Consider the following 24952-nt stretch of genomic DNA (forward strand, 5'->3'; position numbering starts at 1 on the left):
GTTTACTTGGATGGGTTGAACTTGATGGACACTGGTCTTTTTTCAACCCTATGTAACTATGTAACTATGTAATTCTTAACATTGTACTATAAATTTCTTTTGTGCTCCGTCCATGGTGTCTTCATAAAAAATAAAAAAAACACACTTTTTTTAAAGTTTTATTACATATACTGCACACTGGTAACATAGTAAGTTAGGTTGAAACAAGACACACATCCATCAAGTTCAACCGTTTATGTTTATATAAAACCTGCCTAGTTGTTAGTTAATCTAGAGGAAGGCAAACTGTTCTCAATCCTTCTTCCACTGGTGGAAGTGGTCTCTAAAGGGTTTTGGGGTTCGGGCCTGAGGCTCTCCATGTGCCTGCACGCAGGCCAATTTGGTGGTTCCAGGTGAAGGCAAAGGGAAAGGCTGATGCCAGCATAGGGCCTGATTCTCAGCCTGGGTTTATCTGCAGGCCAAGATGTAGCCCCATGTGGCATTAGCCTTATGTCTTTATATGCAACTTGATTAGAGGTATTATTCTAGCATGTCACACACAACTGTTTTTATGCTTTTGACTTGGAATGAAGCTGACTTAGAGATAACACGTCCCTGATTGGAGTTACAAAGGGGAGCTGTAAAACCTGCTGAGGCAACAAGAAAATAGGAAGAAAAGGAAAGCTTGCACCTTCCACACCAGTTACACAAATCAGGTAAGAGTCATCAATGTTTGCCTCCTAATGTTAGATTAATTAGAGTTAGGACAAAGGGAAAATGTGCAAATGAAGTATAGACAAATATAAATAAAAGACGGAAGAGGAAACACCACACAGGTGGTCCTGATCAAGACTTCAAATTACTGCACCATTAACCCAATTATTATCAGGTAGATCAAGTAGTCACCAATCTCCCACGAGATAAGGGCCCAACACTGTATGGCTGGCTAAGAAACCTATATAATTCTAACCATGGTCAGTGCTAAGTAGAAGTGATCTTTTATTTACATTCAGTGCTAAGTAGAAGTGATCTTTTACTGACATTCACTTCTGTCACATGTATTACAATAAACTCTCTTATGGCAACATCAACATCTCTGCCTTCCAGGGGTCCAGTTTGGTGCCAAAACCTGATATTGAACAAAGACTCAGTCCAGCAGCAACCAAAGGGAAAGAGGACAGGGGTCTGTGAATCATCAACTGCCGGCACAACTGGGTAAGCTTAGTACCTTACTCTGTGCATCACCCACCTCAGATGTTTTCCCCTGACTTCAGTGTCTGAGCTTGGAAGTTCAATTTATGCAGTACTTGCTGTTGCTTTATTTGTTCCAATGTTTAAACTGTTTGTCTGTGTTTCAACATTTTGGTGTGAATTGCGATTGTTATAATGGTGCATTAAACATAATGGATCACTCAATAATGTCTCCTCTGGAAGACACCTCTCCCTGACTAGCTTGTCAAGCCTGATTTTTGGCTCAAGGTTACCGCAACTGTGCCACAGATTCACCTTTCTGCTGTATGTACTCTTAGTAAGCTTTATCAGAAAGGTCTATGTAAATACAACCATAAGCACTCATAGAAACACTGCACTGACTTCTCTGAAAAAAGATTAGTTGTGTCTGTAATTCCTGTGCCAGAGACATGCAGCTTTCTGTTCTCTGCTCTCTCCTGCTCCCCCCGCCCTCAAGAATGCTAAGAACTCACTGCCCCTCCCTTAGGAATGTGGATCTGAGCCAATCAGCAGGAAGCTGACTCATAGTCTTACTAACTGAGCATGGTTTAACTTTGCTCCCACCTATGCCAATCTTTTCATGGGCTGGTGGGAGAGGCTCCACGTCTTTGGACGATTTTACCGTTATATAGACGATTGCATTGGGATATGGGATGGGGATGAGATCTCCCTCCAGCGGTTTGTTGATTACTGCAACTCGGCCACCGAGGGTATTAAATTTACCTATGAAACTAGTGGAGAGAAGATCCCCTTTTTGGATGTCGTATTTTCTGTTGTGAATGATCAGGTTGTGACGGATTTATACCGCAAACCCATAACACGTAATACACTTTTACATGCCGAGAGTGGCCATCCTCGTAATTGTGTGAGAGGAATCCCAGTGGGACAATTTTTACGCCTCAGACGCATATGTTCCTCCTGGGATTCCTTTCACAATCAGGCTATGCAACTTTGGGACAGGTTTGCTCAAAGGGGTTATGATACCAAGACCATTAATACAGCCTATGAGAGGGCAGTGGCCACTCGTAGGGCTGATTTACTCAAGGGTAAACCCTGGGACAAAGGACACGTATGTAATAAAGTTAAGCCATACTCTAAACATAATGTTGGGTTTTGCTTGACTTATGGAAGAGGAGTCTCGGAAATACAAAAAAGTGTCCGTAGACATTGGGGGGTATTATTGCAGGACCCGGATCTATGTAAGGTTTTGGAGGAAAGACCCCGATTTATTTATAAAAAAAGTAGGAATCTGGCATCTTGGATTTCTAAAAGTCTCTATACCACTGAGTCCGATAGACAAGGGGCAGCCTGGATGCGCTACAAGGGGACTTACAAGTGTGGCAGGTCTAGATGCAAAGCCTGTACTTTAGTTAGGGTGTCTAAAACCTTTACGAGTTCTAGAACAGGACGTACTTATCCTATCCCCCAATATTTCAATTGCCAGACTAAGGGGGTGGTGTATTTGGCCACATGTGAATGTGGGGCCCAATATGTGGGCAAGACCATCCGGGGGGCTGGCACACGTTTTCTTGAGCACATGTCAGCGGTGGAAAGAGGTGACGTTAGGTCCGCAGTAGCTAAGCATGCTATTGAACAACATTGTAAGCTGTGTACGATCACCTTTCAAATTATTGATAAACCTAGACTGAGTATTAGAAAAGGGGATTTGGACAGGAAACTTTCGGAGGCCTATTGGATGTACCATTTGAAAACTATTGACAGTTATGGGGGTCTAAATAGGGAGTGGGAGCTCTCATGTTATTGTTAGCATTGTTACCCTTTAAATTAGTGTGTATTTTAATTTAATTTATCTATTTATCCATGAGGTCTGACTAGTCTTTTGTGAATATACATTATATATGGTTAAGACAGAGGTAGTCAAGACAAGTCGGTTATTATATATGATCTAAGATGATCTTGTTGCTTCTACTAAGTTATTGGATTGATCTAACATTTTAGTTTCTTGATTATATATATGAATTTACATGAACATATGTACACATTGTACCATAACCACACCAGTCCATTAATGGGATACATCTTAGGAGTGAATCATGTTACATATCTCTTTTTTGAGACATAGAATAAGTGTCATAGAGTCACCCCTTAGACATGAGACTATTTATTGATTTTATGTATAATTGCTTAATGTTTTAATCTTATGTTTGTATATGCATTTCAATTATGGTTGAGTTGGTAACCTGGGGGTTAATGTATACCACGGGGGTGGGTCTCACTTGGGTATTTAAGGCACTGATGGGTGTGTGTATACCTGTTATAGCTTCTGAGGAAGTGGCAGCAGGCCACGAAACGCGTCAAGCTTATGGTGTGGTTTTTTGCAACATGTTTTTAATGGAGATATGAAATAAAGAATATGTTTTTATGGAGAAGTGGTCCTGGCGTGCTCCATCCATCAACACTATATGGTTTAACTTTATGTTTGAGAATGTTTTGCAATTATTTAGATGGTGTAATATATGGACATATGTGCAATGTATAAATGAAGTTTAATGTATAAATCGCACTATATGGGGATTAATACTGAGTTTGGGCTTCTTGAGATAATGGATGTACATTGAATAATATGTATTTTTCAATGTTTTCTAACTTCTGTTTTTAATGGGATCGATTGGGGTTTATATAGGGTTAACTTATGTAGAGGGTTTGGGCTGGGGGTGTGTATTTAAATGCAATTGTGTCATGGCACCTGTGTATCTTCTGATGAAGAGGCGAGAAGCCATGAAACGCGTAAAGCTGTGGGTGCCTAACTCCGTGATGGTTTTAATCGTTTGAATATTTTATGGAAGGATGTTCCTGTGCTCCGTCCACAATTTATCTATATTGCACTGAGTTTTGCCTGGATCGGGGGCGTGTTTGAGACGTTGCAGCATGGAGTGCCTAGTTGCAGTTCAACCCATCTGGTGAGTGCTCCCCCGTTTTGCTATAACTGAGCATGTTCACTTGGTCTGAGTGTCTGTGCAGGAGTGAGGCATTATGGGAACTTTCTTTACACAGCTCAGCGTTTTTTCTTCATGTTTTGCTTCAGATCTTCTGAACAGGCGAAATATGGGGAGACTTAAGGGCACTATTGAGACAACTGAAGGTATGCCTGCAGCTTGAGATTAACTCTTTACTAGCCTTTCCTTCTTCTTTAAAGCAAACTTTAGGGAGGTAGCAGGTTGGTCCAGTTAACCTAATTGTATGTATGTATAAAGAGCAGCACTACATCTAGTGGCAGCTAATCAATAGTCCCAATTGTTTAATTGTATAAGTCATACCAGAAGTATATTGTAGTACACTTTTGTGCATAGTTGCATCGAAAACTTTAAGAGGTACCCATTCACCTAGTTACATAGTAAATAGAGAGAAAACACTCACTACATGGTTAATACACTGAAATATACAAAGGTTGCATGTGTTACTTGCAACTATAGAAAAAACTCATTCTTCTATTTCTTGAAAGACTTGAAACCATGTGCTAGTTGTATTTTGATGCTTTGTCAAAAATACTGTTTAGACTCTAATATCACGCAATAGCATCTTTACTTTATTAAAATGAATCCTATGTAGTGTATATTTTGTATTTCCCATATTTTTTGGCACACAAACTGGCTAGTTGAACATTTTGTACCTGCTCCTTAAATACTCTGCGCTGTTTGTACCATTCTAGCTTATAATTAAGTGGCCCTAAGGCACAAAATGCAAGAGGCGTGTGTCTTGGTGAATCTTTTTAAAAATAAAATAATTGTTCTACCTGCCACATCTACAGGCTTGTGTCAGCCTGCTTTGTAATTAATTGTGTCGACACAACACATCTTCAAATAATTTGCACATTGCAAAAGTCAAACAGGCTGAGACAGTCAGCCCTTATTTATTGTTGGAATTTCAACAGCTCTCCTCCAATTCTTGGTAGTAGATCAGACAAGGGAGTTGGAGAAGATTTAAAATAATAACCTTGCTAAAACTACACTAAGGCCTTGGAGCCTTGTTCACATTAATTCTGCTTAAAAGTGTAAAGCTCACAACATTTACCATCTACTGAGAATTTGTTTGTACCAAGCCTTCAGTACTATTTTGGTATCCTCAGACAATTGTTCCTCTGTTGCAGTGGTGCCCAGCTTTTTCCATGTAGCGAGCAAGTTAGCAGACAAATAACTTATTTGTGGAATGAATTATATCAAGATGATTATACAAATCACACAGCAATCTTTTGAGGTCACTTCCAATTGGACAGCCCTGATCTACTGTATATAAAGATCAAATTAAGCACATTTAGCTTCAAAGTGTCATTTGTAATAATAATATTTCAAATGGATTCAGCTCTTACTTCTTCTACAGACAAAGATTCTTAGGATATTAGGATTTTAGGAGCCCCTCCAGTGAAACAGAGCGCGACTGCGTATGTACAGACTGCCAAGTGCCAAGGGAACTAAGTTCTGATGTAAGGAAATGTCAGTGTGGCACTCAGACCCAGGCTGGTGTGTTTCTCTCCTAACATTTTGGCAATACCCAGGACTTTTCTTTAAGAAGGATGAGTGCTGACACACATCTTTGGGGTGGGGTTATAAATGTAGCATCTCCCCCTACTCGTCCCCTAAGTTAAGGGTAACTCAGGGATTGCTGGTAGGCCAGGTTGCAAAGTGACCCTTCACCATTTGCCCCTTGACAAGCGGCAAGTTTTAGCAAGTACAGCAAGACACTACATACACGTTTACTGACTTCAAGGTTGAGCCTAATGTGTAAAAGCCAAGAAGCTCCTTGTGCAATGCTAAATTAATATAAATAATAATAAATAATAAAATTATTTGTCTTGACATAAAAAGGAACAAAATGTTCTTCGGTACATGCCTGATTTATTGTGCTTGAAAATGTGTTTTGGTTCTTCATTTTGTAATAGGTTCTGGTACTGTGGGAACCTTTCTTTTCAAGGAATTTAATCATACGCTTTATCTGGCAATGCTGTGACCATTTCCAGTAAAACAAAACCACTTTTCAATGCCTGAGAAATCACAGATGTTTTATACACAAAAACTAATTGCAAGTTTCTTAGACAGAAGCCCCAACCATTCAAGTTACAAGCTGTTATGTCTTTGTATTTGCATCTAAGAAAGACTGCCCTTAAAGCAACCATAAAAGATGTAAACAACGTATAATCTCTGCAGAAATCGCTGCTATATAAATACCAGGAAATCATAAACAAAAGCATTAATTAGACCAGGAATAAATTACTGAGAGGCAACCTGGCATCGCTTCTAATAGATTACTAATTTCTGAATTACACCAATAAGTGAAGCAGGTATATATGTAGGGACCCTAAGGGGCTGATTTACTAACCCACGAATTCGAATCCGAATTGGAAAAATTCCGATTGGAAAACGAACATTTTGCGACTTTTTCGTTTTTTTTGCGATTTTTTCGTAGCATTAAAACTTGCGCGAAAAGTTGCGCTTTTTTCGTAGCGTTAAAACTTAAAAGGCGTGACGTTTTGCGCAAGTTTTAACGCTGCGAAAAAATCACAACTTTCGGAATGGCTACGAAAAACTCGCGTTTTTCCGCAAAAATCGTATTGGTAACGAAAAAGTCGCGAAAATTTTCCGAAAAAATCGCAAAATACCGATCATTACGAAAAAAACACAATCGGACGCATTCGGCCCGTTCGTGAGTAAGTAAATGGGCCCCTAAGACTCAAAGTGTAACCGTGTGGGGGCTCCAAATTATCATCCTGATAATTTTGGTACCATGGCGATTAGTGATTTAGTCAATCGGACAGGTTAGAAAATTTTGGTTAGACTAGAATAAAATCTGTGAATGATGATATCCTTGGGGGACCTACAGTGCATTACTGGGATGTCACTTTCGTACAATTGGTGGCTGCCAACTATTTCATGTTCAGAACATCCTCCAATTTGTTATTTTTAGGTCTTTACCCTACAATTTTAATCTGAATGTTAGTTTTAGATCATTGCATTTAAATGTACGATCAATATCTGAACGTTGTCAGAAGAAGACTAAAATCTAACCGTGTATGGCCAGCTTTATGCCTATAGACATGAAGTTACATTTGTATTTGCCCTGCATACATTTACTTTTTCTGCAGTATATATATATATATATATATATAGCAACAGAAAGTGACGGCACTCATAGGGTTTTCACAACAGAATTAAAAAAGTAAAAGAACTTTTAAAGTGAAAATGGTGAGGTTTATTGATTCCTAATCATAGGGGAACCTAGGTAAAGCGGCCTAACCCATTTGCACTTGAAAAGTTCTTTTTACTTTTTTACCTTTGTTGTGAAAACCCTATGAGTGCCGTCACTTTCTGTTGCTGTTAATAATTTACCACAAGCTCTAGCACCTAGGTATCGCTACATGTTTATGGTTTTCTCCCCAATCTGGACTTGTTTTTATATATATAAATATATATACGTATATATCAAATGTATTTTCAGCCTGGCACACCCTAATTAAAATGACACTGCAATTTTAATTAGGGAGTGCCGGTCTCATATAACTAGTTGGACTTCTTAAGCTGGCCAGTCTGAAAATACATTCTATATATATTTATATATATGTACTGTATCTATACATATATAGAGCAAGAGTACCACACGCTCAGGGACTTGGTGCAAAAGCAAAAAAGCTTATTGAAAAAACTCCAACATTTCAAGTACAAACACTACTCTTCTTCAGGGACAAACCAGTATACAACCAGTATACCACCAGTATACCACACCTGGAAGGGATGGAATACATAAATAGGCTTTATATAATTATGGCTGTGATACAGGAATCATTATTTTTTCATTATATTATTTGGAATTACTTTTTTTTGATTTGGTAAAGATTTTTTTGTTCAAAGTCAAGGAACGCTTTAGCAATGCTAAATAAAAATGTAAATATTATTAGTGATGAGCGAATCTGTCCCTTTCGCTTTGCTTAAAAATTTGCGAAACGACAGCAAAATTCGCAAAAAATTGCGAAATGTTTTTGCCATGCATTTTTTCTGCGTCTTTTTTTTGTCACCCGCGCCCATTTTGATGCAACCGCAACTTTTTTTTCACCAGCGAATTTTCATTTGCGAAGTTTCACGAAACAATTCGCCAATGGCGAAATGCGGAAATTTGCTGGGAATCTATGCCTGGCAAAAAAATTCGCTCATCACTAAATATGATTGTTTTCTTATGCCAATGCATCTAACAGTACATTTGATACCATCATACTGGAAGGGCTCAATATTTAGATATGTTGGTGATTAAGCAAATGGCACTCTCATTAAGGATTTGTTTTCCAAGGAGACCGATAAGAATAATATATTATTTTTTTCAAGTTTTCATTGAGAAGGAACTAAAAAAAGGGCCTTCCTTGAAGCCAATTTCTGAAAATAAAAGGAGACTCTACTAAAACAATTAATAATGCCTCTGTTACACAAAGTGATCAACAGGAAATGCTCGGTACAGTTGTTGCTAATAATATACTTGATTTCCTGTTGTTAATTCCATTTCATGGAAATTTAAATAGAATTTAATTTATTTAGTTCTAGAATCTATTGGAAAATTTAGCAAAAAGATAAAGAATATGGGATTTTGTCACTGGGAAATTGATTATGTCATGCAAGTGGCTAAAAATCTACCTAATGATTTTATTAGGGCTGATTTACTTATTAATATTAATAACACATATTAAAGAGAAACTAACCCCAAAATGAATTGGTGTAAATTTATTCATAGTGGTCTTCTGAGCACTTTTGCTATTTATATCTTCTGTTTTAAGTGGTTTCTGAGATATTAGAATAATTTCACACAATTTTATACTACAGGCTTCAGCTTAACAGCCTTTTGAAGACCCAGAGGGGTATATTAATTATGCTGTGTAAATGAATATTGTTGAAAAAATGGTATATAAACTTGTGTAAAATAAATGGTGAATTTATCAAGATGTGTGTTTTATTTTACGTCAGCCGAATGCCGCAGTTGAAGCCATTAGTAAAAAGCTGTGATGGATGAACGCCATATTTTCTTATAGAATTTTTAACTGGCTGCTTACAGTTACGCCAAATTTGTACACAGTGGTACAGGTATGGGGCCCATTATCCAGAATGCTCCGGACCTGGGGTTTTCGGATCTCCTACCTAAAGTCTGTTAAAAACTTTATTTAAACAGTAATTAAATCCAATATGATTGTTTTGCCTCCAGTAAGGATTAATTATATCTTAGTTGGGATCAAGTACAAGGTACTGTTTTATTATTACAGAGAAAAAGGAAATCATTTTTAAAAATGTGAATTATTTGATTAAAATGGAGTCTATGGGAGATTGCCTTTGTGTAATTCTGAATTTTCTGGATAATGGGTTTCCGGATAAGGAGTCCGATACTGTACACAGAAAAAAAAGCTTGATAAGTTTTTACACAGCAATGCTTGCTGTTTTGTGGCAAATTTGAATGCCATTTTTTTTTATCACAGCATAATAAATAGGTCCCAGAGTGTCAGGGCCCAATTAATCAAAATTTGAGTTTGTGTTTTTTCACAATTTAAAAAGAAATGCAATGAAAAAAACACAAATGCTAATATACTTGATAATATTCTTAAGAACCATGAATAGTTGGTCAATAGAAGTTGTCTTAAACAACTTTATTTATTTTCACAGTTATACAAGAGGTAAAGAGGGTTCTGCTCAATAAGGATTACAATTTACAAATTATAGTCTGGCACCTTGCCTTGTTTATGATGGCAAAGCTGTAACAGCATCATTAAAGCTAGTGAGATAGATACTGCAGGGGTGATTTACTTAAAGGGGAAGGAAAGGTATAATCACTTGGAGGTGTCAAAATGCTAGGCACCCTGACCTCAGTGCTCCTGGTACCAGAAAAACCACACCGGCCCAAGGTACCTGTGAGCAAGCAATCCTCTTCCTTCTTCTTCTGACTTTGTGCAGCTGGCGCATGTGTTATAGAGTAAAAGGCTGAACTTAAACAAGAAAGTCGGCTTTTTCACCCTGCATGCACTGGCCCTGGGAATCCAAAGATAGGCGAGGAAAGCACGAGGATCGTGCTGGCGCAGTTTTGGCAAACAGGAGCATCGGCCTGGGGTATCAGGTAAGTGATTACAATTAGTGATGAGGGAATTTGTCCCATTTTGCTTTACTGAAAAATCCACAAAACTGAAAAAAAATTGTGAAGTGCTGAAAAATTCGCGAAACGCTGAAAATTACGGGTGTAAAAAAACAATGTCTTTTTTTTGACAAGCGCAACTTTTTTTTTGCTTTAATTTTATGGTGAATTTTTGTGCCCATTTTGCGAAAAAATCTCCCAATCGCGAAACGCAGAAATTCCCCGCAAATCCATGCCTGGTGAAATATTCCTCTCATCACTAATTCCAATCACTGGGGGGTGCCTAAACATCACCCCCCATTGATTGTAACTTTCCTTCTCCTTTAGTAAGAAAAGTTTTTATGGGTATAACTAAAGGATGCTGAGAATCATGGCCTTGATAAAGGCAAATATGCCACTCCTATAAGTAAACATTTTAAAATGATGGGTCACAATACTAAACAAATGAGATGGCTTGTGTTACAGGTTGTGAGGTTCATAATCAGAGGTGTTGATAGAAATAGGACCTTGTTGCAGTGTGAGATAATGTGGATAGAGAATTTGAATACATTGTCACCCATGAATCAGAACCGGGTCTTTAGACAAAAGAAGCTATGTGTGTTGGAAAATGAATTGTATTTCCAGCTGTTATACAACATAGAAAAGGATTTAAAAGATCATTCCGTGACAAAGAAAGCACAAATACAGAACAATACAATTGTATAAAGGTGTGACATATGAAAGGCATCTACCCCTCTACAAGGCTGAAATGGCCCCTTAGCTAATGAGAGTTTTACTTGCCAACCTCTAGATTAGCTTTTAGGATATATTATAATAATATGCTACAGCAGTGCTGTCCAACTTCTGTTGTACCGAGGGCCGGAATTTTTCCAACCTACGTGGGTGGAGGGCCGATAATGGAAGCCAGTTTTGACCACTCCCCTTTTTGAAACCGCACCCACTTGAAACCACACCCATGTTATCACATGACCATACCCATATTAATGGTTGTAGTACAGCAAAAACCTGCCATACTCTGCCTGTGTGTGCCATACTCTGCCTTCCCTATGCTGCCTCTGTGTGCCATACTCTGCCTGTGTGTGCCATACTCTGCCTTCCCTACCCTGCCTGTGTGTGCCATACTCTGCCTTCCCTACCCTACCTGTGTGTGCCATACTCTGCCTTCCCTACCCTGCCTGTGTGCCATACTTGGCTGGTTTGTGCCATACTTGACCTATGTGTGCCATACTCTGCCTGCCCTACCCTGCCTGTGTGTGCCAAACTCTGCCTTCCCTACCCTGCCTGCGTGTGCCATACTTTCACTGTGTTTGCCATTCTTGGTTGGTTTGTGCCATACTCTGCCTGTGTGTGCCATACTCTGCCTTCCCTACCCTGCCTGTGTGTGCCATACTCTGCTTGCCCTATGATGCCTGTGTGTATGGCACATACAGTGACACAATGCTGGCACTGCTCCTACAGTCTGCACAATAACTATATATTAAAAAACTTTTTAATTGCAGTACCACCTCAGTATATGTTCTTTTTGTAGTGTGCAGGGATTATTTGTGGGTTTCTACTGCTCCTGAGGTGTGAACAGGGGAACAATGGGGGTGATTACAGCCTGAGCCTGAGGTGTGAACACTGCAGGGGGTGAACAATGCAGAGATTAAAAGGTGTGAACAACACAGGGAATTACATATTTAAACAATACAGAGGGATTACAGCCTGAATCTGAGGTGAGAACCATGCAGGGGGGCAGTTAATCTCAGTACTGATACCATTTAAAGCTTACACAAAGGTAAGCCATCAAAGCAGCCAGGCAGGTGGGGGGCCACACAGAGGGGCGGCCCGCGGGCCGCCAGTTGGACAGCACTGTGCTACAGTATTCGGGGAGGCCAGTCTATCAACATTCTCATTTTCATTGTTTAACTAAACTGATGTCCACTTAAACCTTCCACTTAAACCAAGTCATTTATTAAAACAGCCTTCTTAAAAAAGCAGAAATGAAAAAACATAGAAAAATATGCAAACAAATATAATTTTTCTCGTGTTTCACTGAATAAAGGGTCCAAAAAAACCAAAAACCTCTAATACCACAAAGCAAAAGAAGATTTTCCAATTGGAAACAAGACAGCTGCCCATTTACTTCTACATGACCTCGGCAACTTTTAGATGGCAAAGTTTTGTATTAGTGGGTTTCATGGTTTTAATGCATAATAAATCACAAAAAATGTGTTTTAGTTTTATTAAATGCCACTCTTAGAATGGGATCTAACTCCCAAAAATAGACATCCCAAGCCAGTGCTTTTATATTGCACCATACCCCATGGCCATGCTGCTGATCATGCGCTGGACTCTGCCTATTTCTGAGGAATACTAGCATATATTTCAGCAAAGGGGGAAATCCCAGAGAATGGGCGGAAGAGCAGTTACTGCAGGCAGTGAACTGGCAGTCAGTGGATACTGGCAAATGCCAGAGGGGCTGCTGTAAGATGCCATAGACAGTCACTATTTATTGGGCCTGTGAGGGGCTGTTTGGGCCTCTGTGTACTTGAAATACCAGGGTCTATTTTGAATCCCAGTCCGGAGCGGACTGCAGGTGATGAGTTTAGGGGGAATAGGGTAACTCTAGAAGAATCACCACCGCCCCCATATGGTACAGCAGAGTAAGACACTCAATTAATATAAATGTCACCATTCCCATTAATTATTGCAAATCCTCGACACCCGCCTAACTTAATTCTAAAAAAATATGTGCCTGCATCTAGGGTTGCCAGCCTCAGTGTGCGTGAATATTATAGGGTCTGATGAATAGTGTGCAGGGACTGCAATATAAATAAAAGATAATTATAGCAAACTAAACTTAGTTAAAAGGCATTCCATAATGTGTCCAAGCCTACTCCAAGTGATCAGGGTTGGGCTGGGGGGGTACAGGGCCCACCGGGGCCCTGCAATTTATTGGGTCAACCCTTCAAGTAGTACAGTTATCACTGGAAGCAGATGTTGCAGTGTACACGCTGCTAAACATCAGTAAAGAAATTCTAAATCTGACTAAGTGTGCCATCAACAGAAAAATTTGGTAAAAGAGAAGCAAAAAAAAAAATGGTGTTCTTTATGTAGAATTAAATTCTGTGGAAACCTACCCAAATTCAGCTTCATAAATCTGACAGCTTTTACACTGAATGGGAAAAAAGGTGGAAGATGGTGTAGCATACCTCATAACATTTTAAAAACAAAAAGAGGGACAAAAATAAATGCTGTGCGCAGTGCGGTGAATTTTTGACCATGCCCATTTTTTTACAACCACACTCTCTAAATACCACCCCCATTTGACTAAATTTGGCAGGTTATTTAAAGTCTGAACACATATCTGGGGTTTTTGGGGTCCTGTTTTATGTGTTATTACAGTTTTGCTGAAATTGCCCTTTAAGCTGCAAGTCTCAGTTCCCCAAAGAGACCTGTTTAGCTTATTAATTACAATTGTATCTTTTTACCTTTCTGGACGCTCTGCCAAAAGCCCACTTATTTATTTAAAAGCGAGAAACAATGTTTCTAAGTGCAGCTGAAGCTTGTTAAGATTTCTGGGCTCTCTGCCAAAAGCTACTTTTAATTAAATTTGTATCTTTTTTAGCTTCAGTGCAGGAGATCAAAGGGATCGGTAAGAATCCGGGACTGCGGGTTGAGCTGTCAAAAGAGGGACTGTCCCATGGAAATCGGGACAGTTGGGGGTTATGGTGTGGATGAGCACTCACATATGAGTATACAGATTTTCTTTAGGCAGAATATTCATAACAAGGGAGTTGCTCATGAGACATTAATGTATATCGGCCCTTCCTGATCACTGCCAACATGTGGACAATATTCATTACTACTATTCTTTGTTTAAATAAGGTAGACTCATTTTCTATAAATGAAGAAGAATCATTCAAAAAAATGGCCAGTAAATAATGCCTACATCAAAATGCGAGTGGTATTTTAAATACTGTAGCTATACGGCAGCAGTCTATTGATTAAACAGCAATAGCATTGCACTCACAAACTCTCCCTACCCACTCCTATATATTCTGCACATAGCCAGCACAATTGTAAGGGAATATAATGCCTAACCAACTTCACAATTACATGCCAAAAACAAGCAAAAAGCCTACCACTGAGCCAGGTATAAGTGCATGACAGTAAGTAGTAATCCACACAGCTAAACTTCTACCACAGGGTCCAGGGAAAGTAAAGGTTGCAAGAAATCCAGATGAGCCAGTCAGGTTCAGGGTGAGATTGTGGAATACCCTGCGGGGTGATGTTGGAATGGCAGATTCTGTTAATGCCTTTAAGAGTGGCTTGGGTTTCTTGAAAAAGCATAATATCTAGGTTGCCACATGTATGGTTTTGAGCCGGAGAGCCTATCATAACTGCCTGCCTGGTTTTCCTAATTTGGACTCTCCAAAATTGATGCAATAGCCCCGCCCCTGTGACATCTCATCCCTGCCCAGATTTACAACTACAATAGGTAGTGACCCTAATAATATCCAAAGCTACCAGTGATTTAAAGCTCTAAAGTTAGTTTAGTATAGGTATTGGTATATATATCTCTATATGTGAGTGTATAGATTAGGGGATATAATATACATTATATGTAGGGGATCAGAGGACCCTTTTTTTTGTCTTTGACTTTATTCTGCCTGGTTACAGACTGTAGGGAAATCCGATTGGCTGGGAGCCCCAAGTGCACTTCTGGGAGAAAAGGAGGGCCCAGGGAATGCCCAGCTTTGGAGCCAAAACCATGGGCGGGGCCAGCAGGTTATAAAGCAGCCCCTTCTGCAGACTGGAGTTGGCTAATCCACACGGGTTTCCCAAGCAGGATTTATATTGTTGCATTTACAGTTATTACTTATTTCATCTTTTATATAAAGTTTATCCTAGTGGAATTCCCCTGAGGTGTGCTCCTCAGTGCTCACTAAGTGGAGGCACTGTGGTATAAATCCCAGTTCCCCAGTACCTTTCAAATAAGCAAAGAGATTTTCAGGGTCTGCTGGATTGCAAGAAGAGTGAGTGTAACCCACTTCTTCAAGAGTATACCTAGAAAGGGTTACAGATAGGTCTGTTTATGTAATCTATGTACTGGTCCTCATATGGCAACACATCATATTGTACTAGAAGCAGTACACTTCCCACAAAATATACTAGGGACATTTAACATGATATACTAGGGAAATTTTATGGGGTGAGGATATTTCCTAGGGACAGTTTTGCCTGGGGACCAAGGCTCTGAAACATAGCCTGTCCCTGGAAAAAGGAACATGAGGCACTGTGAGGCACAGTGAAGATAAACAAGGAGATTGTTTCTTTTGCATTTGGTTCTTATCTCGTTTGCTACTCCTTCCTCTAGTATCTTGATTTAGCATTTGTTTTTCACAGTCAGTTTCCTCCTTGACAAAACAAGCTATTGAAAGCAGACTAAATAATAATTTCTGTGTAAGGAAGGGCTAGGGACTGTTTAAACACAATAATAACTTTGGGCCATTTGCTATTCATTTTGGGGATCATTGTCTCTCACCTCCCATCTCCTGAGTGTTACACATTCATTTCTATTGGTCATAGAAAGAGAAAGAGAGGATAGTGGTTCACTGAATGCAAGATTTGGTTTGTTTTTTTCGGCTACTGTATAACAGTCAGGAGTTGTCAGTTTTCGAACCTTTAACTGCAGATTGTTTGGACTGTGCATTTCCCTGTTAAGCCACCAGTGGTCTTTAGAACAGATTGCTGCTAATAGTCCACTTAAAGGAGAACTATACCCCCAGATGCTAACTGCCCCCTTAACTATCACTGCCTACACCCCCCTCACCTCTCCGTTATCACATAGTTTTTAAGTTTAAACACTGTCCCTAACACTAACCTCTAGCTAAAAATGCCACTGACACGGACCGTATTGGCGGAGAGACCCGAAAAGTCTTCAGTCGGTAATAAGATGTCGCCCAGGTACGCTGCTGCGCTACTCTGCATTTTTAGCTAGGGGTTAGCAATAGGGACAGTGTTTAAACTTAAAAACTTATGCAATGAAATGCTCCTTGAAATGCTTACAGTTAAAAGTCCCTTCCATGTTAGCACAACACACTCTAGAGTCAGTTCTATCAGGAGCTAATTAACCTGCCTATATGTTTTTAGAGTATGGGAGGAGACACTTTAGATATGGGAGAGTATACAAACGCTTTGCAGATAGTGTTCAGTTCAGCATCAAACTGAGGTCCCCAATACTGAAAAGTAGCAGCAACACAACAATAAAGGTGGCCATACATATTAAGATTGGCTGGTTTGGCAAGATCGCCAAACAAGTTGGTTTTCTCCCGGTATGCCCCCCCCGAGGTGGGCGATATTGGACTAATTTGATAGTTTGTCCCTAGGCATCGAATTACAACAACGGGTATAGGAGCCGTCGACCAAGGACTGCATCAATGAACCGATGCAGTCCCTGATCCAACAGGAAAATCAAACCTGCTTGATTGACACCTAGACAATTTTTGGCCAGATATCGATGGAGGTGCATCGGGGGGGGGGGGGGGGCATACATGGGCAGATAAGCTGCTGAATTAGTCTACACAATTCAAATCGCCAGCTTAACTTTGCCCATGTGTGGCCACCATAAGAAACAGTCTGAATATTTTAGAAATATTTAGGTTTTTTTTCATTGAGAATAGGCCAGAGCAACTGCACTTGGAGGATAACCAGTTCTGCCCTGAAAGTTTTTGCTAACAGATCTAATAGACACAATTTACAATTTCTATATCTTTCCTGCTTAGGGTATGAATTAGACCAATAAACAGAAGCTCAGCAGCTACAAAGTATTTGCTAAAACTTCGGCAGAGTGAATTACATGATGAGAGTTGTGTGGATTGCCTAGTAGGTGGTAGTCAAAGTCAGTTCAATCAAATAGTTATGGAAATACTTATTCAAATCATAATATATACAAATAATCAAATACTTACACAAACACATATTTATGGAAAAAGTGACAGAAATGAATAACCTTTGATAACCTCAATCATAATACTAAAATTCTGGATCTGCTCATTAAAAAACAGGGGAGCAGACAAAAGCAGAAAAATACTCTAAAGTTTAACACTAGTCTGGTTTACAAAATAGGAAATAAAAGCAGCATGCTAGGCAAAAAAACTGAACATCGCTTGCCACTAGCAAAGCTATAATGAAGTCCACTGGGACAACTGTATACAAGCCCCAAAAGATTCTGGAACAAATAGCTACAATTGACACTATAGTATATGCTTGAAAGTAAAGCAGACACCAGGCTCCTCAAACAAATGAGTTTATGAGCATGGATTATGTATGTACCTAGGCAGGGCTTGTACTAGGAGCAGACAGAACAGGCACATGAATGACACTGCTGCCTTTAGTCTGTTATTTTAAATTGCTCCACACAACACACCAGTAAAATTAAAAAAAATGTTTCCCAATAGCCCCGATACTTGCTGGAGATGCAATAGTCACATAGGCACTCATACCCATATTTGGCTTAAATGCCCCGGACTGAAACAATATTGGACAGAGGTACTGGGAGCAATTAACCAAGTTACAGATACTAATTTTACCATTGAGGACGCAGCCCCACTACTATTAAATATCTACCCCGAAAAAAATGTTTCAGTAACAGATCCTCTTACCATTCACCTTCTCCAATCAGCAAAGGCCCTAATTCCCAGAAAGTGGAAATCCACAGATGCCCCTACTTTCCTGGAATGGCTAAACAATATAAATGAAATAAGACAATTAGAAGAATTATCACTCGTGATCCATAACAAAAGTTCACACTACTGGAATATATGGACTCCATGGCTAAACTACACAAAATCCCTATAACACTTGAATAATCCCCAGCCATTCATGTCAGCAACCTATCCTACTACAGTTTATATGTTTTCTTTGTATTCATGTTAAAACCTAGCAATAACTTGCTGAAAACCAATGCCTGATACTTAAATTGTTAAAATGTGATAAAATGTATAAGAAAATGCTCCCTATCCCTCCCCCCTCCCCCTTTTCCTTTCTGTACCCTTCCCCATACATGCAAAATTCAAAAATAAAGAATTGACAAAAAAAAAAATTGCTCCACACAAATATGTAAATTGTTTGTAATTGTGTTTTGTGATCTTTTTAATAACTGTGATCAGATTCTGATGAATTGATATTAACCATATACAGTATTTACTAATGCAGACAGACTTGATAAGATTCACATGTGTGTAGGGGTTTACCAAATCTGGGCCCTTAGGATAGAGACCCCTGTGTGCAGACCCCTGGGTGGTGCTGGTCATGGGATAGTGGGTAGAGCTGGTATAGTTATAGTTAACAGGGAGGGTCCCTGCAGTTTTGGGTAATGGCCACAGGGTGGTGCCTAGGCCCATATAAGGGGATTCCCTTTGGGGGTTGTGTGAGGTTTCAGGCAGCACTACACCCAAGTATCAAGTCCCAGGGAGGGAGTTGTAGTTCTCCCATAACAGAGCCCTGGGTGGAGGCACGCCAATTATCAGAGAAATCCCTGCTTCCCCCATAGTCAGCGGGGCTCAGGACTCCTGGAAGCGCCAACCAGTGACATATCAGCAGGTAGTGCCACAACCGTTATAAAGTGGGCTACATGTGTATTTATGGATGCACACTTCATTACAAATAAAAAATGCAATACAACAGTAGCCAGACACTTTTTTGAATGTTCATACTTAACAGTTGTAGGTATTGATAGGATTATTCCAGATAGGATCATTCCAGACCCTCATAAAAAAAGAAACCTAATGGATCTTTTACTTACATACAAGACAACCTGAGGGTTTTAATAATGATTATGTTTCTTGTTATGTATAAATTAAATATGTTATATATATAAAAAATGTGGCTAATGGTGGATGCCATTTTTCTTCTTTAAAAGAATTTTCCTGTAATCCAACATATACTGCCTTTTAACAAATCACAATGAATTACCTAATTAATTTGAATTATACGTATACTGTGATTGGCCAATTATCTTTGAATTTGATTGGCTAGCTTGACTTTAAATAATGTGTGTCTTTGAATTGCAATTCAGCCTATGACTAAGTACCCCTCTAGGTACGAAACATGTAAGGCTTTTTTGGCTTTTTATGTATGGATAAAATAAACTGAAAATGTTTTTACTTTAAACCGAGCTGCTTTTGAATTTTTTGGTAATCTGAATGTGCCTGCCAGTTTTCTCTCCATGTGATATCCCTAATTGGCTCCCTAAGCTGAAGGTCTGGGACATGAGCACCCGGACCCACCTTTACTAAGGGTAAGACTTCTACCTCATTTACTATAGCTGTGATTTTTTTCATGTATTTTTTTCGTGTAATTTCACTCATCACTAATGACAACTAACTTATAACCATTCTGGGAAATAAACTTTTATACAGGAAAGTTTACTAACACATGATTCAAAGCCCTGTTACAAACATCTTACATGTTACACAACCTATGACAGCTATTGCTAAAATGTGGTGTGAGCTTGAGTAAAATAGTCATGATTCTGATTCAAGATCGAGTGTTGTCATTAATCACAATTACATGAGGATCCTTAATGGTTGGATTTGTTCCTTTGAACTACAGATTTATGAAGTATTATGATTTAAAAATGAAACAGAAGTGCTTTACTTTCCTCATTACCCAATATTACTGTGAAAGTTTTTAAAGGGGCTATTTAGCCTATATATGTGAGGAAAGGGCAAGCTATTGTTACTGTACTCTATATGACACAAACTACTTCCTGTATTACCTATTATTGCTGAGTAGGTTTTACTAACATATCTGTTTTTTTTAACTTGTCTTGGTACCCCTTAGATGTGTGAAGATTTACATTTATTTACATTTGTAACATATGATAGTGGTCAACTTATTTTCATGGTAATAGTAAATGGGAAACTCAATATTGATATTTAACAGACAAGGAAACCCTAACACTTTTACAATAGTAAACTCCCACACAGATCCCTCCCACTCCCTTACTGCACCCTTCACTCACTTAGAGACTATCCCCTTTCCCCATACATGGCTTTAGAACACAGCACATTAGGGTTGGCAGCTGCCATATCCAGGCACCTTGAAAGCCAATCATATCCTGATTTGGAGTTTGCACGCGTGCATGCATCTTCAGGGAATCTGGACACTGGATGTGGAGCGGCCAGACATGGCAGCTGTTAACCCTACTATTCTGTGCTCTAGGGTCGGGAACAAGGAAAGGGCATGAGGGCAGTACTGGGGTGCATTTCCAAAGGGGTCTGGGGAATTTCAAAAGAGGTTTAAGCATTAATTTAGTCCAATTAGGCAGATAATAAGGCATGTGGATAAGGTTCATCTAGGATGTCCATAGGCAAAATCCATTAGATGAAGCCAAAGTAACAGGAAAGGAAAAATCCTGGAAGCTCAGAGGCACTAACTGAAGACTGATGTTGGGTAAAGTAGGCCTCCAGTGAGTGCAAAGGTAGGAAAGTGCCATTATGTTTAGGTCCTGTGAGCCCAAGAGAGAATTTAGTGATGATACAAAGCATACTAGGATGATACATTATTATTAATATTTAGGAGTGGGGTATAGTGAAAGCAGTACTACTTTAAAAAAAACAGGAAGGCAGTGTTTCATTACTGCTTTCTCGGAGTAACCTAAAAAAAAAAACATTATTTGTCTTTTAATTAGATCTCTCTTTGGTCTCCTGTTACCAACGAACGGAAATAAAAAGTCATGGGAAACCATATTTAGCCTGGTCTGTTGCAACTCTTATGCAATGTAACAGATTTTTAAGAAAAAAACATTTAATATGTTTAATGTATAAATTGCAAAGTTGCTTGGAATAAAATTTTCAGCAATGAGCGAATGTGTCCATGAAAATGGCAAAAATGTTTTAAATGCACTGTCAATGGGCATTTTTTGCATTAACTTTTTTCACTCAAAATACTGTGTGCAAACTCTGTAATTAATATAAAAACACTTGAGCTGCTCAAAAAGGAGTTAGCATGAGATTCAGTAAGTGCCAATCAGTTGCATCAGTTGCAAAGGGAACCTGAGGAGTAACACAAGGAAGGTGTTAATTATAGGGCTCCCTTGTAGTTGTGCACCCTGTAAATTGCACTTTATTCTGAAAAGTGGATGCAACCAACCATCTGATGGAAGACGCAAGTATTGAGGAGATTGCTTTGATGCAAGTGCCTTTGTGAATAGATGGACCAGTTTAAGCTTTGCACTCAGTGACGGATTAATAAGATGTAAGGCCCCTAGGCTACACTTTCCACAGGTCCCATTTCTAGGCTACTCCACAGTCAGCAGACAAGGCAAGAGTAGACAGCAGGCAAGGCATGTGTAACCTGCGTGCCTAGGGGTCCAGTGTGATCAGAAGAGCATCTATCTTTTTCAATTAACAATTGAAATAATAATTATTTCTTTTTTGTCTTTTAGAATCTTTTAATTTTAACTTTTATTTGCAAACGCGTGCAGATCCAGTCACGTGTGCCCTCTATGCCGGGTTGGGTTTGGCGTGAGCCAGTGACATCACAGGTGTTGCCGAGCCCGACCCGGCATAGAGAGCTTGGGTGAACACGTGTCTGGATCTGTACATATTCGGGTACATGCACTTCCCTTTCTCCTCCCTGGTGCACCTGACCGAACCCAGCAAAATGAAAATAAATATTTAAAGATTCGAAAGAGAGAGTAGAAATAATAATTTAAAAAAAACTAGATGGACCCTGATCACACTGGACCCCTAGGCCATAGCCTAGGTAAGCCTATGCATTAATCTACCCCTGTTTGCACTACACCTTGCATTAGGAAATGCACACAAAACCACAAATTTAGTATAACAGAGGTTTTCAGGCTTATTAGGTTCAGGCCCCACTTAAACCATGAGAAGGTTATAGATACATAAAACTTTACAATATTACAGCGAACCCTTCTATACCTTCTTTAATAATAAAACCTTCAACCCAAATTCTATAATAAATCAGTGTGAAGCAATGTGTTTACTAAAGCTGTGATGCACTTTTTATTCTGCTGTAATGTAAACTGTGCAGGGCTCTGCTGTACCCTGTACCTGTCAGTATTTCCTAACTAGCGTGTCTAAATGATGTAGAAGATAAGGGTAGGTAAGGGCAGCACTGGCTGTATAAGTGAACTCAAGACTCATGCCTATGGGCACTCAGGCTGGGAAGGTGTGAAAATAACATGGCATTGTGTGGAATTTGTAAAAATTTGTTGCATATGTGAAAAATTTAAAGAACCAATGCAAAAATATGTAAGGGAATTCAGTTTTTAATGGGAAGAGAAAGGTTAATTGTGGACAATGGTTTCATACTTGGAATTCTTAACTATATGGACTAAGCAATGGAAAGCTTTCTGGAAGTGTTCCTACACTGCTGGGAAAGAACAAATGCTTGGCAAAGCTTCATCAAACCACTTCCTAAGGTATTTATCACATAGGAATTAAATGAGAGGAGAATGGTTACTCTGTAATACTGTAAGCAATACCTCTGAATCCCCCCCCCCACTTTAAAAAGTATTATCTCTTCTGTAAAAGCATTTCCGTTGTAGACCTTTTCCTGCTGAGTACAATGAGGGGGCTTCCTTATTTAGTTATTGCTTTACAGAAAGCTGTAATTAGGAGTCTGCAGAAAGGATAAACCTAATACAAGGCTTCTATGAAAATTTAGATCCCTGTAAAGACTATATCAGACAAAATTCAGAATTAGATTTTACTGTTCTCCACTAACATAGCTGGCAATACATAGCAAAGAGCTTATTAGCACAACAGCTAGAATAGCCAGTATCAGTGGCACTTGTATCTATACTTACTAGCATTACCAAGTGATACATACTGTATAGCATGAATTGGTTTATTTTAGCAACTGTGTCTAATACTTTATCACAGGTCTGTGCAGTAATCGTATCAACTCACAAATATTAATTTCTGCAGAAGTATAAATAATGGCTGCTGTCTTTCATTGTGAATTTGGCTGTCTGCGCAGCTGGAAAATACAAAGGGAGGTAGGGAGGACAAGCTCTGGATAGGCAGAATGGTTTTGTATTGGCAAAGCCACCTGCTGCTGCTGCACATTCAATGATTCCTATACTGCCAACTTAGCAATCTTCCCTGATGGCTGCAGAACAGAAATAACACAAAAGTGAAAAATAAAATTAAACATCTAATTACTACATAAGTGCTTGGAAAAGTTCCCCAAGAGCAGTTATTATAATTTCTCAAGAAAGTTTATGATCCTTTAAAAGTTATTTAAAGATCATGTATTATATTTCAATATTACAAACCATACACACATGCCTTTATTCGGAATGTGTGATTCTGTGTTGCAGTGTGTTATTTTGCATGGTTATGCTTGCTCAGTGGCAAAGATTCAAGACCCTGCCAACTTAGCATATATATGGCAGCCCCCCAAAAAATAGTCACTATCTTTCATCAAATATGAGTAGAATACCAGAGAGACAGTTAAGTACATTTGTAGAATACCAAACAGACAGTAAAGTACATTGCCCTTGTTCCTTTTGTGTATGCCAGTTCCTGGTGCCAGTCACTCCCTGCACATCCTCTGTAGCCCAGACTAGCCCAACCAAGAAGTTCCCCCTATCAAGCAGTTTGCCAACAGTGGGGAAGGGTGCTCTCTACAGCTAAGCAGCTTCACCTGGCACCCATCTGAGCACCTTGAGACTAGAGGGCAGCTCAGGGAGAGCATAAATAACCCAGGAGACATGAGAACCTAAAAAATGTTATATTTTCCATCCCCTCAACCAACAGAAATAATAACAATGCAATATTGCCTCATTCTCTATGTATGTATATGAGTTTATATAATTCACATTATGCAGCCTGTTATTCTATATATTGATTAATTTTACAGAGCAGTAGACATGGATCAGCACAATGCAAGGAGCAGATTGCTAGTTCCCTACTGTCAGGCTAGCAGTATTGCCCTGGCATTGTATATTGTTAAACCTGGCAACATTTTGCTTTGTGTCCAATTAATTCAATACACACTATCAACATCTGGTTGCAGGCTCCCACAGAGACCCTTAATTAAATATGCAACCAGGGACCGTGGGAAGGCGACAACTTCAGCAGAGTTAGCAGACAATTCCAGCCATTTGGGGCAGGAACTGGGGCCATTGGCTTCTCTGATCTGTTGATCAAACAGAGGCCATTGTGGACCTAAGAACTGCAGGGGGTGCAGCTATGAGAAAATATGAATTATAGAAAGGGATCCATATCTCCCTTGCTTTAGGGTTCACATCCTCATAAATCATATATTGATTGCTTCCCAATGATACCAAACAGGGACTTCCTATACCCACCAGTTAGGAGGGATAGTTTCGGGGGGACTGGGACATGAGACATCCCTCATGTTTGGTATAATTTTGATTGCCCACATATGGGTTAAAGCAAGCCCATGTTTTCCTAATAATATTGGGTACTGGCAAGTACCAATGTTATATGACAAGAAACTGGCATGAGAAGTGCAGTTCTCTACGGGGGGGTCATGTGACAAGTTCCGGGACACTCCCTCCCAGTCCCAGCAGGAGGATAAAAAGGGCACAGACCCAGGTACTCATCAGCTCATTCTTGGGGTCCCAATCTGTTGGGGGGTGGGCTCA

The 24952-nt window shown here is 39.4% G+C and overlaps 1 protein-coding gene across 2 annotated transcripts in view; it reads right to left on the reverse strand.

Moving 5' to 3' along the window:
• The window catches only part of b4galnt1 (beta-1,4-N-acetyl-galactosaminyl transferase 1), an 83913-nt gene that overhangs the window by 50947 nt on the left and 8014 nt on the right, over nt 1-24952 (reverse strand).

This window comes from Xenopus tropicalis, chromosome 2, assembly GCF_000004195.4.
Source record: "Xenopus tropicalis strain Nigerian chromosome 2, UCB_Xtro_10.0, whole genome shotgun sequence".
Taxonomy (NCBI): domain Eukaryota; kingdom Metazoa; phylum Chordata; class Amphibia; order Anura; family Pipidae; genus Xenopus; species Xenopus tropicalis.